Source organism: Natrix helvetica (genome assembly GCF_964273705.1).
Source record: "Natrix helvetica genome assembly, chromosome: 1".
Lineage (NCBI taxonomy): Eukaryota > Metazoa > Chordata > Lepidosauria > Squamata > Natricidae > Natrix > Natrix helvetica.
In genome coordinates this window covers 76,306,856-76,322,642 of record NC_138548.1, presented here as the reverse complement: position 1 = coordinate 76,322,642, position 15,787 = coordinate 76,306,856, and the positions used below count along the sequence as shown (strand labels likewise).

General features: G+C 39.6%; 1 protein-coding gene across 2 annotated transcripts in view; it reads left to right on the top strand.

The window, feature by feature from the left end:
- Nucleotides 1-15,787, top strand: part of GALNT16 (polypeptide N-acetylgalactosaminyltransferase 16) — a 193,068-nt gene that overhangs the window by 121,626 nt on the left and 55,655 nt on the right. The gene's annotated exons all lie outside the window — the stretch shown is intronic.

The window sequence follows — 15,787 nt, the reverse complement described above, 5'->3', positions numbered from 1 at the left end:
GAGAATGAATCTCAGCTGGAAGGCAACAGAGAACTCTGACATTAATCCATTATTCATTAGAACTCCTTCCCCTCACTTGGGGTCTTGGGGTCTTGCACAAAACTGCTTTGTGAATAATAACAGGCATTTTATCTCAGGACTGCAAACAGAGGGATGGCATTGCATGCTAGTGAGAATAAATGTCTTGCAAATATCCTGCTATTCCACCTAGGGCATTTACTTGCAGGGAGCTGTAGGCAGGCAGGGTAGGCTCAAAATAGCTTTGTGTTCACCAGTGCTAAAAACCAAGAAGCCAAACAAAGTGACCATTTGCCTTTTGTATATCCAGAATTCCTGCTTGAAACAGTTGCTTTACAGGTAGTCCTTGGGTTATGACCAGGGGTGGTAATCACTTACCTTCCTTACTGGTTCGCAAATATGAGTGCACATGCACCTTCCGCGCATGTGCGGGCCTAAAAAAAAGGGCCTAACTGGGATGCCTTAGAGCCAGGGCAGGTGGGCGGGGCCACCTGCAATTTCTGCTACCTGTTCGGGCGAACTGGTCCGAACCAATGGAATACCACCACTGGTTATGACATTGCTAAGCAATAAAACACTAAAGAATGATGTCATATCACCATGTCACTTAGCAATGGCAATCCCAGCTGTCCCAGCTGCTGTTGTTAACTAAGGGTCATTAAGCAAAGACCTCACATGACCATAGCTTTCCGCTGGCTTCCCCATTGATTTTACTTGTAGGGAGCCAGCAGAGAATGGTGGCAGCTGCAATCACATTACTGCGACTTGCGGTTGCTTGAGAACAGGGTGGCTGAGAACCCAGATCATACAGTAATTGTGATTATGGGGTGCTAAGACAACTGGAACTCTGAGGACCAACCACTTGCTCAGGCAGGAAACTATACCATTTCAGACAAATGGTTGTCCAATCTCTTCTTAAAAACTTCCAGTGTTGGAGAATTCACAACTTCACAATAAGTCTCCTCATTCGACACCACTGCCAATTTGAATGGTCACTGAATAAGTGATCAAAATGTGAAGACTAGGCGTACCATTCAAATGCAGACAGTCTCCGATACAGCATGCAGTAGTCAAATTTGAGGTAGAAGTGGACTTAAATGTCAAATCACTAATTCCAAACATTAGCTAAAATCAGTTCCTTCCCATTTCTTTCCCATATTCTCTGCCTTTAACAGAGAATAGTTGCTGGTCAGAGTTGGCAAAAAGACATTCAGCTTAGGCTTCATGGAATCTATCATGTTCACTTGTCCAGAGCTGAACTATAAGATTAAGGTTGATGCACTAGTGAATCTTGATTCCTATTAAACCCTGATTATCGTCAGGGGCTTGGGGACTCATTATAAATGCAAGTCTTTCCTCCTGATGATAACATCTGATTTGTGTCTCTCCAAAGGTTTATAAAGAGAAGCAAGGGTAAAGAGATGAGCAGACATTAATTAACAACACCCTATATCCGCTGGATTTTGTACACTCAGAATCAGAAGATTGATTGACCTTGACCTTATGCATAATGAGGTGGTCCAACCAGAGATGATTGGGATAGAGATGCAGTTTTAGTTGAAAAGCAAGGTTGGATCGGTTCTACATTATGATTGGAACCAAGGGCAAGCGCCCCATTCGTGCAGTGAGAAATAAAATCCTGATGAGAAGGTACTGCTAAGTCCCTATGAAAAACCTTGAGTCTGATTTCCATTTTTTTCCAGCATGTTGTGATTTTTCCCCCCTCAGTCCCATAGACCTCCCACTGTGTTCCTTTCAATGTATGCAGTTCTTCAGGCAGTGTACAAATCAATTGCAACAATTTATTTTTTTAAAAAATGAAAGCCCACTTACAACAGAGCATAATGCAGTGAAAATTGGCAGTAGTAGTAATATGGGTAATAAATACAGCACACAATCACAGTCATTAGCAGCAATAAAAATCTAAATTTCTAAAACCATTCAGGAATTCCTTAAAATGGCTGGGAAAAGAAACTTCAATAGGGCACCAAAAAGGGCCCTGGTGTTACACAAACTAGAGGCAAGGTGAAGTGGTTTAGATATAATATAATGAAATAAGCAAATAAATTTTATATTTGAGGGAAAGTTCAGGAAAAGGAAAAGTTCCGCTTAAGAAATAGTTTCTGATACTGGAGCAAGTTGCATAGGAAGAATGCCCGCACCTCACTCTATTGTGAACATTTGAATGAATTCCTACTCTTAGAGGGGGTGGGGGAAAACTTTGCTCGATTCCAACTGATCCTGGGAAGCTCACAAGTAAAGCAACAGTAATACAAAAATGACAAACAAATACAAATGCCCTTAAAATTAATTAAAATTACAAAATGCATCTTTTGCTTTGTTTCTTTTGCAACTGGTTTTCTGCTCAATTTAAAAAAAAAGGACCAAAACTCTAGCAAGGTTTCCAAGGTGCTTGAGGTAAGCCATGTATCTCAGTGAAATGGTTCTGAATGCACTCAACTGGGCATGAATTATTACTGTGAGTATAATTGCTATGCCTTTACCCAGACAGTGCCCCTTCCTCTAAGTAATTACTGTGAAGTGCTGTGGGGTATGTGAAGTATGAAAAGTCTGTTCTGTTCCAAACATTGTCTTCTCGCAAGCCTTCACGGGACTGCAGCAAAATCTGGCAAGCAGAAAATGACAGTGTAAAAATTGCACTGTCTGCTTATTTTGTGACGTCTGGTCACACTCGAATACAGATCTGGGTTTTTTCTTTTCCCTCCTGAAAAGTGAAGCCAGTGGATTAGGCCTTCCATGACAATTAAGGGTTGATTTGATTTAATTAATTAGCTGTTCTGGTAGCACCTGTTGAAAATTACATGTAATTAAATTGTTAGCGATGATTACAGAGTTGTTTTCCTAAACAGAAGTTTAATGTCATTTTGGGAAATGGCAGCAATGAAGACCGATTGATGAGAAATGTTAAAGCCCAAATCTATAATGTTAGCTAATGAGTTTCTAGGTCTGACACAAATGGGTCGGAAACCCCACAGGACTTCTCTTTCAAGAAGAGTGAGACTCAAAGAGTAAATGTGAAAACCTGGGCTAGTGAGCAGGTCTGAAAACAAGCATTTAGGTAGCCCTTATGAATCTAAGCTAATGACTAAGTTTAAATAAGTGGACCAAGCTAAATTCATGCAGAAGCTTTGTAAGCAATTGCCTTCAAATTGCTTGTATGTTTTATATGTTGAAAATCCATTAAAAAGTAGAATATTGTACCTCAAACAAAATTCTAGCTATATCAGATACTAAGATAACATCAGTTGTTTAAGGTTGTTCAGACCGGAAACCAAGACTGTGGGTATCAATACTACTTTTATTGTAAGGTTACAATACAGAATCTTGCGAGTCTGAAAGCATTTCCTCTCTTTCCAAAGAACTAGGGAAGAAGGGATCACTCCTGAGATGCTTTCTCTAACCTCATAATCCTTTGGGCTAAGACTATATTTATCAAATTGCTGTCTAAGCCATGCCTTGTCTCCTGTCTCCCAAGGTTATGCTCACAACCCATTTCTGGGGGTCTCTCAGCCATAGATTTGTGGGATATCTATAGGGCGTGGTTAGAAAAGCCTAGATTGCCATCATGGTGGTCCAATTGAAATTCTGTTTTATACATGTCACCGTGATGGCTGCCATCTTGTCTTTTTTGACTACGCCCTGTAGATTCCCTTGCACAAATCAGATATCACATATACACCAGAGATCTGAGATTGTTCTTATTTACTTTGCACAGAGAGGGTCCCAGGATTTACTCTCAAGTAACAACACGGCTGAAAAGATTGTGTGTGAATAATTTTGGAGAGATGGCTGAATGATCTGATACAAGCCACAATATAAGCTTTTGTTACAAAACTCGCTTTCTTAGTCATGATTTTGTGCTATTTTAATGCCTGTCATAATTTTTACTGTTTGAAGATGTAGGCATTGAATTTTCTTGATAGTTATTGTGTGTAATCAATAATACAATACAAGATGATAATTCTACTGCATGTTAGGAATGAGCAGTGTAGGTGTTTTGATTACTTCAGGTCTGTAGAGATTAGACTGTTTAATCCCTGTTATAAATCTGAGGAAATGTAGAATGGTATTTGCAAAATGGGTAGAATATCACGGCCTTATGCCTGCAAATATGGCATTGCATATGAGCAAGCTGTTTAAGAGACTGTGGACAGCTGTGGGTACATATTTGTATTGCAGAGGAGATGTTAACATTGGAAAGTAAAAGCAGAGGAGAGGAAAAAGGGGTTATATGACTGCAGAGTGGCCATAAGAAAAGTTCTTGGTTCACTGGTAAACTTAAAGTCAACACAATAGCATTTGAAGAAATCTAAAGCTGGTTTACAGAAGGCTTTTTTGGGTTGAGAAAGATCTGGGAAGCATTGCAATACATTGCAGGATGCTGCAGGACATATCTCTGGAATGGTATGGAATTGCATGTTGATAAGTACTTCCAAGGTTATGTTTTCATAGTCAACGTTTTTAAAATGTGTGTAAAAAAAGTTGCTTCAGATACAGTTTGTAATAGAGGGAGAACATAACAAAATGAGGCCTCCTACTGCACCAAACCTCTCAGAACATAACTGTGTGATTAGTATTATGTGTTCTGGAAGCCCAATGATGAAATCATAATTCATATGCAATTTATAGATTTTATTAAAGGCTAATGGCAAGGCATTCAACTAATCAGTGTTTAGAAGGGACAATGAATATTCCTAAACTAATCCAGATAGTTTAAGCTACTAACACTTTATACAAGAAGATCAAGGAAGCAGGAGATGTTGGAAAACAGTTTCCTTCAATGGAACATCAGTGGTGTTCAGTGGTGTTCAGTGATTGGTCTTCCCATCGGAGGCAATTTTTCCATTCATCCCACTGGAGGCAATTCTTCCATTCCAGCAGGCTAGTATATAGTCTTGTGGTCATGCCTCTTTTCCCCAGTCTCTGATAGCTGCCCTCCAAGCCATTCTGTCATTGGCTGCTGTCCTACTTCTTCTAACCCCACTGTGATTATAAAGACCTATTCAGGCATGTCACAATCCTTATGTGGGCTCCTTATATACCTGGGTTTTGGAGCATGGCTATACCAGAATTTCAGCTGGTGTGAGTGGTTTGTGTGATGAACAAGGCTCACTTCACTTTCTTGTCTCTGCCTGTCATCCTACAGAAGAATATAAATGCAATGAGAAAGCACCACTTTAACCAGTCAAATGCTACTTTGCACACTATAGATTATTTCCATATGTTGTGATACTAACTGTCAATCTTCCCTTGCAACACTTATTGATTTTGAATATGGGGTAAAATTAAGATTCCTGCCAATTTATCCTTCTAGCCCATAATAGGTATATCTATCTCTACCAGTCTTCCATCAGGCTAGTAAAACTGTATCCAGAAGATTGGTAAAACTTGTTTTTCAAAATAGACCAACTGATGGGTTACTAATTCAAAACCTGCACTAGCTAGGTCATTTGGGCATCATTTGGGCATCTTTCAGGCATCATTCGGGCATCTTTCGGGCATCTTTTGGGCATCTTTCGGACATCATTCGGGCATCTCAAAAAGTGACTAAAGCCCTGGTCCCACTCATTCAAGTCTGCCCCATCATTCTCTAAAGAGAGTGATTAGTGGTCTTTTTTCCACCAGCAGCTGACCTTAGGAGAAAAAAAGGAAACTAGGGAACCATCCTGTGGGGAAAAGTGCAGGAGAAAAGGGAGGAAATGAATCTCTTTCTCCTCCCAGCCATGGGTTGATAGGAAAAGGGGGATATAAGAAGAAACTTCTCTTGGTGCCAGTTGTTTGATCTCTCAGAGGAATCTCTGGCACCAAAGAGGAATTCTCCCCTTCCCCCTCTCCCCTCCATTTCTTGTATGGGCAGAATTAATACTCTACCTCATTGCCAAAGGCAAAACAGACTTTAGAAATACAGCTAATATTTCTATAAGCCAACATACTTTAACCCAGGGTCCCCATGCTTTAATACTGCCCTGTGGAAAAACCCTTAAACTGAGAAGAAAGAAAGAAAGAAAGAAAGAAAGAAAGAAAGAAAGAAAGAAAGAAAGAAAGAAAGAAAGAAAGAAAAAGGCTGCAGGCTGCAGCAGTGGAAAAGAAGCATTTAAAAGCTTCTTGTTACAAGAACGAAAGCCAGAGGTTTATAGAAGTAGTGTTAAAGCTTCTTGTGCTAGCAAAGGAAGAAGTTTAAAATACAAGATTTATACACTATATACTGACAGAATGCATTTTGCATAGGAACAACCTAGTTTGGAAATAGAAAATAAAAAAGAAAGTTGCATGCTTGGGGGAAAAGGTGGAAGATGAAAAGGATTTTTAAATGAACGAATAAGAGGTAGAAGAGCTGCATTAGTTTGCTTTGCTAGTGTATGCGGTTATCCAAAAATACACAGTATATATCTGTATTTCACACAGTATATCTAAAAGGGGGAATGTTGGAAAAGTGATGCCACACTGAAATGTAAAGGAGGGCTGGAAATAGTAGTGAAAGGCAGGGAGCCACCATTGTGCAGGAATTGTTTGGGATAAAGTAAAATGGATTGAGAGAAAATATATTGAATTAGAGAGAAACACTGAATGATTTTTTTTCCAGCGAAATCTTTTTTTTATTAAAGGTTTTAACAAATTTTACAAATATTACCCCTTCCCACCCTCTGACCCTCCCTCCCCACAACCTCCCAGAGCAAAATACAGGGTATAAACATTTAACAATCATACGCTAACATAAGCTAACTGATTTTGACATCCTACCTCCTCTTGTGCTTTAATTCCCCTTTTGTTAAGCTAACTTTAGGTAAATTGTAACATTCTTTATGCCTTCACTCATAAGCTAATTGAATTTTTTTAGTCCGATATTTATTTTGAATATAGTCAATCCATCTTCTCCATTCCAACTTATATTTCTCATCCGAATGGTCCTTCAAATATGCTGTAATTTTGGCCATCTCTGCTAGATTTAGCGTCCATTCTTGAATAGTAGGCAATTCTTCCCTCTTCCAGTACTGCGCCACCAACAATCTTGCTGCCGTCGTTAAGTTCAAAATCAAATTAGTCTCTATAACTGTACAGTCTGTAATTATACCTAACAAAAACAACTGGGGGGAGAAACACTGAATGATTAACGGGTGCTTTGAACAGCTTCTAAACACAAAAGGATGATTGGGCTTGTTTAGACATCCTCTTACTAGATCTGTCATTATTTTATAAGACCCCAACAATCAGCTCTGCAGCTGAGAAAAGGAGGGCAGGGGTTTTATGTTTGCACAGCCTCATAGAAGCGTATCAATTTCAGAGAGTCTACCAGGCCACACTGTAATATTATTTTATTCCCTAAAGCCACTCACTTCTCTACCCCTTTTCAAATCAACCAGACATGCCTCTCGGGCTCATTCCAGATCACCAGATGCCACCTTTATTATAAAAGGGAGTGCTTGCTGCAAACAGCTGTTTTGTCTCATTTCTTGGCAAGAGTACTGAAACTGTGCAAATGTTGAGCCAAACTGGAGAGTGCAGTTTAATGCGGGTGTGTGGGTGGATTAGCAAATCAGATAATAATAATAATAATAATAATAATAATAATAATAATAATAATAATAACAACAACAACAACAACAACAACAACAACATCATCATCATCATCATCTTGTGGGACTTTCGAATACAAACAGATCGTCATTTGGAGCACAACATGCCAGATGTCACGGTTGTAGAGGGCCGAAGTGTACAGTTTATTGATATCGCTATTCCTGGAGATGCCAGAGTTGAAGAAAAAGAACTAGAAAAAATAATGAAATATTGCGACCTGGCCATCGAAATTACACGGCTATGGATGAAGCATGTAACAGTGATACCCATTGTCATTGGGGCACTTGGCACCATGTCCAAGAATTTTACAAGATACATCAACAAATTGCAGCATCCTGCAATAACACCAGCGGAACTGCAAAAAACTGCGCTACTCGGAACATCTTATATTTTAAGAAGGTACTTGGTTGATACCTAGGACGCTGGCAGCAAACTGTATCAACCATTAGCACCAGTCAATGGTATTTGTAATGCATTTTTGAATGTTCAGTTGGCTGAATTTCATGTTTAATGAATACAGTATAATAATAATAAATAACCAGACCATTGCCTATTCCAAGAGGCATCTAAGAAACAATGCATTTCTCTCCTCAGAGCATAATTTCAGGAAAGAGATATTCAAAGGAATCCCATGTCTGGCAGGGAATCCTGAAGGAAAGTCATTATTGGTAATTGGGAGCTAGCCATGAAAACGATTGCCATGCCATTGAGCATTGTACCAAATGCACCACATGGTTAGAGGCCAACAGATGTCTGGAAACTTTAATTTATTTTTATTAACATATTACATTTCTGTAAGACTCGATAGCTAAAAATCAGCTTATAAAATAAAAGTAGGTGTACTACACTTGTGTGTGAATTATTTTCAGTTCACACACAGTGTTATCACAAACTCCTATCAAGGGACAAGGAGACATCTATGCTAGAAACCATTTTCCTGCTGGCATTTTTTGGTTCCTTTTGGGGTGAAAAGGATTCTGATAGCACCAACTAACATAGTTTATTTAAAGGCATAAGCTTTAATAAAGTAGAGCTCTCTGCTTCAGTTGCACGGGGTGACTAAACTGTGATAGTATTTCAATTGAGATGAAGTTATGGGAGAACGAAGGGCGGTTGGATATGTGGATACAAGTATTTGTGAGACAGATTACAGGTACAATACCTTATGAAATAACATAATATGGGATGTGGTAGCTCAGTGGCTAAGATGCTGAGCTTGTTGATCAAAAAGGTTGGCAGTTCAGTGGTTCGAATCCCTAGTGCTGTATAACAGAGTGAGCTACTGTTACTTGTCGCAGCTTCTGCCAACCTAGCAGTTCAAAAGCACGTAAAAAATGCAAGTAGAAAAATAGGGACCACCTTCAGTAGAAGGTAACAGTGTTCCGTGCGCCTTTGACATTTAGTCATGCCACATGACCACAGAGACGTCTTCGGACAGTGCTGGCTCTTCAGCTTAGAAACAGAGATGAGCTCCGCCCCCTAGAGTCGGGAACGACTAGCACGGATGTGCAAGAGGAACCTTTACTTTTACCTTTATGAGATAACAGTTGTAATGTGTTTAAAACCCTGTGTGTGTGTGTGTGTGTGTGTAGATTAGGACAAAAAAACCAATGGCTCCCTAGGACACACCATCTACCAGAAAAAAACACACACCAACCGCTACTTAAATGCACAATCCCATCACCACCCTGCACAGATCAACTCTGTAGCCAAGACCCTCATCTCCAGAACCAAACGCCTAGCTGACAAAGACCACCTGAAAACTGAATTACACAAACTCACAAATGTATTAATCTCCAATGGATTCCAAAGAAAAACAATCACCAACCTAATCCAAAAGGAGACTCCCCCCAAAAAACCAAGACACCGAACAGGACAATGGCATCGCCCTCCTCCTTTATATCAAAGGCACCACAGATAAAATCAACAAAATTCTCCATAAGCACAATAACAAGACAGCCTTCACCACTGACCAAAAAATAGACAACATCTTAAGAAACCCCAAAGACAAAACCCAGCTAGAAAACCAAGGAGTCTACGAAATACCATGCAAAATCTGCCCGGCAACATATATAGGACAGACAAACAGGAGAATAAATGCATGCATCACAGAACACAAGAATGCAGTAAGAAAAAAAGAAAAAACTTCCTCCCTTTTCCAGAACCTTAAAGCTACAGGACATGAAATCAATTTTGAAGGAGCCAGGTTAATCTCCAAAACAGAACACCTCAACAAGAGAATAATTATGGAAGCCATCGAAATAGAGAAACACTCCCACAACATGAATAAACGTGATGATACCTCCCGCCTACCAAACATCTGGAAACCAGCCCTAGCCAACAAACGAACACCACCCACCATCCAGGCCGTTACAATACAAAAGAACAACGAACACACAGCCAGCACCAATCAGCACCAATCTACCAATCATGATACAACCACACAACCAATCATTCCACCTATTGAAACAAAGCCAGCACTCCATCCCCTCCCACCAAGATATACAGAAAGACGGCAGCTCTGGTCACACTTTAAGCCAAAGACCACAGCTGAAACGTTGCAAAGACAATCTCAATCTTACACGGGAAAAGACCCGAATACAACAAAACCAGCATACCTACACCCGTGAAAATCTACGAAAACATACATACATACATACATACATACATACATACATACATACATACATACATACATACATATATATATATATATATATATATATATATATATAATATACTGTATATACTGTATATATATACACATATACATATATACAAATTGTATATATAATTTATTTCATGTTGTTCATAAGAATTTGCCTTAAGATGGGTGTTGGCTATATGCCCATTCTCACTTAATGCCTGAAAAAGTACAGTGTCATTGTCCAGTATAGGCACTACTGCTTATTCATAATGCATTTGAATAGTTTGAGCTGTAAGCTGTAGGTGGCATCCAATTTTGTTCTGTCATTCTGCTTTTGTGGTCTGCTTTTAGTAAGTAATCTCTGGAAATCAATCTGGTTCTATTAATTTGTCTTTTGATCTCATTGGGTGGGTACCTCAGTCTTTTGAATGCCTATTTCCTACTTAATTCCAATTAATTAATGTTAAAACTAATTCCATTAGTTGAGCGTCTCTGTGAAATGAGTCAGAACCAATATAGTGGTAGTTGAAAGTCTCCCTACAGATGACGGTTTGGATAGTAGGTTGTGGGTGAAAGCTAGAAAGCTAGCAACATTTAAGTAAACATGGCAATCTCAGGATTTCCTGTATAATGTGTTTATATGTCAACTGGGTCGTTCTACAATGGCTTCAACAAACTGGATTTATTCTATAGATCGGTCAAGGCTAAGACTGAAAGCTCTTGAGATCATGTTAAAATTTGATGAGGGATTCATTTTAGTGGATCCTGACAATGTTTGTTGTCAGTCAAGACCTATTTTATTGATTTGACTTCTTCACCCCACAGTTATCTGTCATGACTGTTCACTCTTTTTTCCTTTTTGCTGTACATAAGATGGCTGTCAAGGTGGTAACAAGATATCAATCAATCAATCTTTTATTACGGTCACAGACCAGATTAAAAATTAAAACATGAAAATAAAACAGAACAAGACATAGTCATATATTGCAGTTTGTGGTGAGATCATCGATGGTCAGCCTAATTTAAGGACAATATAGCTGAATTTAGCTTTGTTCAAGAAACTGTATCATACTGATCAGATAGTAATAGCCGTACATAAAAGAGATTAGAAAATTCCAGCTATTTTATCACACCCGGTGATACAAAATGAGTCCATAGAGGGTATAACATAACATGGAGATGAGTTGAGGTTTCAATGGGCTTCTTGTCCACAGGGGCACAATCTCAATTCTATGGGATTTCTTTTTTCATCAATCCATATAAATATCTTTCTTGTGGATGGGGGTGTCTGTCTACTCAAGAAGACATTCTTGGTGGAACAGACAGGTCCTGCTGGACTTTCTGGTCTTTAATGCATTGTTTAAATGCACTTAGACTTAGAGTAACTTTATTGTCACTTTAAATGTACACTAATCAGCATGCATCAAAATGAAATTTCATAGCATACAGCTCTCAGAGTTACCACCTCCAATATGCACTACATAAGTATAACAAAACAAACAAGCAAACAAATATGCCCATACCCACATATATTATATGACACAGAGAAACAACACAGTCTAGTTCAGATATATACATGTACATGGCGAGAAAAACGAATCTTGCATGTTTACCAGACAGATGGCATAGGGAACAAAGCTGTTACAGAATTGGCTATTCCTGCTAGAAATACTTGGAAACCTCCTCCCAGAGTGTGTGGGGTCTTTAACAATGCTTTCAGCTCTAACCCCATAGCACTTATAAGCAGTATCCTGAGTAACGAGAAGTGAGCTTTTTATAATCTTCTCAGCTGTCCTTACCGCTCTCTATCTGAGGCACTGCTACCACCAAACCAAACAGTGATGCAATTTGTTAAAACCCTCTCAATCATGGCTCTGTAAAAACAGAGAAGGAGAAAGATGTGCTCTCCTCATCCAATGCAGGAAATGCAGACACACTGGTTTGCACACTTCACTAAGGATGACATGTGGAGAGACCAATTCAGATTGTTGGTGATCTGCACCCCCAAATACTTAATAATGTTGACTACCTCTACAGCTGCATCTTTGACACTGAGTGCATGCTCATAACCTATCACTCTTTGGATCATCTCCTTGGAGTGGCCAAGATATTGGAGTTTTTTTTTGTCCTACCCCATGTTGATTTATAATTATCCTCCATAAGGAAATAGCTGTAGGAAAGAACATTAATTTCAGCCAGCGTGCTATGATGAAAGTTCATGTACCTGTTTTGATCTTAGGCAACCGTACTTCCCACCTTAGTATTGTGTTAGGAATGCAGGGGGCTAATTGGAATATAGTCCTTAGAGATTTGGATTAAAACCTTTTGAGACAGGTAAAAAAGGAATAACTGGGCACTGGAAGGCAATTGTGCATAATCCTGAGCTGAAAAAAAACTTCAGTGGTGCTGGTATACATTGTGCTCCTCTGATAAAATAGAAGGATTGGATTGTGGCCACTGCTTCTTGAGCATTTTGTATGGCGTAGCTTTGATGTGCACTGGGTTTAGTTTGTCACAAGATATATCTCTACTGCAGTCTGCAACACTGCGCCTTGGGTATCTCAGGGAAGCTAGGACTTCATGATAATATTGAATATTGACAGAATGTTTTAGACTCATTCAAAAGTGTTCTGGAACACTATGGGTGTTCTGGAAGGGTAGCTTTTACCTATTCCACCTTTACAGTTCTGCTAGGTGTCCAGCACTTAACTTGAAAAAGTTAAGAAGAAAGAACTCCCTCACGATGGTTTCTGAAGTCTGGGAAACCAGGCAGACTAGTTTACATCCATTAGTTCAAATAATGTTCTGTAGAAAAATTGCCCTGCAATCTTTTCTATCAATTCCTATTCAAGTGTTATAGCTGCTGCGTGGCTGAACCTGCTTCTCTTTCTTGATCCCGATTGTGTTTCCTGTTTTTTAGTGCTTGTTTTGCTGGCCATTAACCGAATAAATAAACAAATTGCAATTATTCACTATTATAGAAGAGAATTTGCTTTCAAGATGTCTTTGAGAAGACAAGTAAGATTCAATTATATTCTCATGAATGGGGTATGTAAGTTTAGGCTTGACAATGAAACAGTCAAAGAATTTGTGTGAATGGACTCCCTTTCATTTATCACTTATCACTCTAGGACTCCACAGCCTCCCCTTTGAGCGCTTCCCCCAAAACCCTTCATATAGGAAAGCAATTTTTTTTTTGTTCCTTGAAAGTGTAGAAAATCAGCTCCTTAGGAATTCCAAGAAAGTGCATTTAGCCAGAGTTCCAAGAGGAAGCACATGCTGGCTGGGGAATTCTGGGAGTTGAAGTCCACAAGTCTTAAAGTTCCCAAGTTTGGACACCCCTGCTATAGTCAGACACCCCGTTGAGCTGTGGTTCTTGTTTAGTATTGCTGATGGAAACAGCACTTTGTGGAAAGGATCTTATTTAATTGGGGATACCTGATGGCTAAACTCAGCCTGGAAGGCATATTCAATCAAATGGATTGGCGCCGCTTGGTACATTTTAATCTTTGTGTTGGGCTCATTCCTGTAATTTTTAATCTTTTGCTCTGTCTACTGCATGGGAGGATATGATTTCCTTTCCACACCACAAATACATTTCCTTTCCACACCACAAATACATTGGTGGCTGTAGATAGATTTTAGTAAATCTATCTACAGTAAGAAACTAGATAACCTGTGACCCATTGGGTCATTGTTTTAGAAATATTTCCTTACTTTATTTAAACAAAGAAACAGAATGACCACGCATTAAAAAAAGCAGTGAAAGTGAGAACAACTTTTGATTTCCTGCCAGCTTCTCTATTGAATTTCCTTGTAGAAAACTGGCAAGGAACATCAGGAATCTTCCTTTCCTTTCCTTTCCTTTCCTTTCCTTTCCTTTCCTTTCCTGCCCTTCCCTTCCTTCCTTTCCCTTCCCTTTCCCCAATCTCTTTTGAATTCTTGCTGGCTTTCCCATTTTCTTTGCATATGTGAAGCTTGCAGGAAGAAAGTCAATGGGAAAGCCAGCAGGAAATTGCAAGTCCAGGGCCAGGTAAGGTAAGTGGCTGCTGTTGGGTAAGGAAAGGAGTGAGGAGTTGTGTGTGGTTACAGGTCAGGAACTGAGTGTGAGAGAGAGGTGTCTTGGGAAAAGATGTATGGGTGTGCACCAGAGATGATATGTGTATAGGGAGGGCACACATGTGGGCTACATATGTTGAATAGGGTGCACAGTGAGGCAGCATAAGTTAAGAAGGGTGCATGTTTGTCATGGTCTGTAGGGAAGTGGCAAAGGTGAAGAAGAATGCACGGGGGTTACAGGGATAAGTGATATTGCCAAATTTCATTCCTTCAGGAGTTACGAATCCTGGATTTTGGACCCATTTTGCAAGTTAGCCAATTTGAGGTACCTTAATTGTTGTCCCACGATGCACCATTTCACCCAATTAAAGGTCATGACAATGAGAGTTTTAGCAGTACATATGATAGAGGAGACAATAGCAGGATATAGACAAACAAGATGAAGTTTGTAAGGATTACACAAAAGATTATTACCAGAACTAAAGATGCTAGAGCCATGATGGTGAACCTATAGCACATGTGCCAGAGGTGGCATCTCTGATGGCACGTGAGCTGTCTCCCCAGTTCAGCTCCGCCGTGCATGTGCATGTACCTCCCGCTAGCCACCTGATTTTTGGGTCTCTGCCACAAATGTGCAGGGGGAAGGGTGCGCACATGCACAGGGGGAGCATGGGGGCATGTGCATGCATGCACAGGGGCAGGGCGTATGTGCAGGGGCCACACATGCATTGCATTTGGGGGGTTCAGGTGTGCACTTTGGGCACTCGGTCCGGAAAACGTTAGCCATCACTGTGCTAGAGTATCTTTAGAGTTTCTCCAATTTGGTTCTCTTCAATAGTGCTTTACACCGTCATGGGCTCCATTTGGATTTTTATTTTATTTTATTACCCTTCTGGTGGATGCCTCTGGATCGACTATAACTCTCATTGTGCTAGACGAAATAGCAATGGCCAAATAAGCTGAAGATAATGGGAATTGCAACCCCATGTATCTGGAGAATGGAAAGACTGTGCTAGCGGGATCTGGAATAAAATAAGCAACAGTGTAGATAAATCTAGACAACTTTGTATTCTTTTAATGCCAGAGAATTCTTAAGTAGCATGCAAGCCAATTGGAAATAATCTAGATAGGGTACAAGTTACTGCAAAGTAATAATGTGATAAAAAGCAATAATTTGAATTAAGAAATGGAATGTGACACCAAGGCTGCTATTTACACTGAATTACAGTGTAGTACATTAGCATGATGAATGCATGCGTAACTAGATGAGTTTATACATCTATTTTACAATCACTGTTCACAGATCTCCCTCTCCCTTTTTCATTTAATTCCCCCAATTAAACAAAAATTAGGTATAAAGTGAAGCATGTTCCACAGGCTTTATTTCCACCCACAGATTTCTGGATAGAAAAAGCTCTTCGGTGCCTAATTTTTTCATAGGCAGAGTTCACACCAGACTTCCTCAAA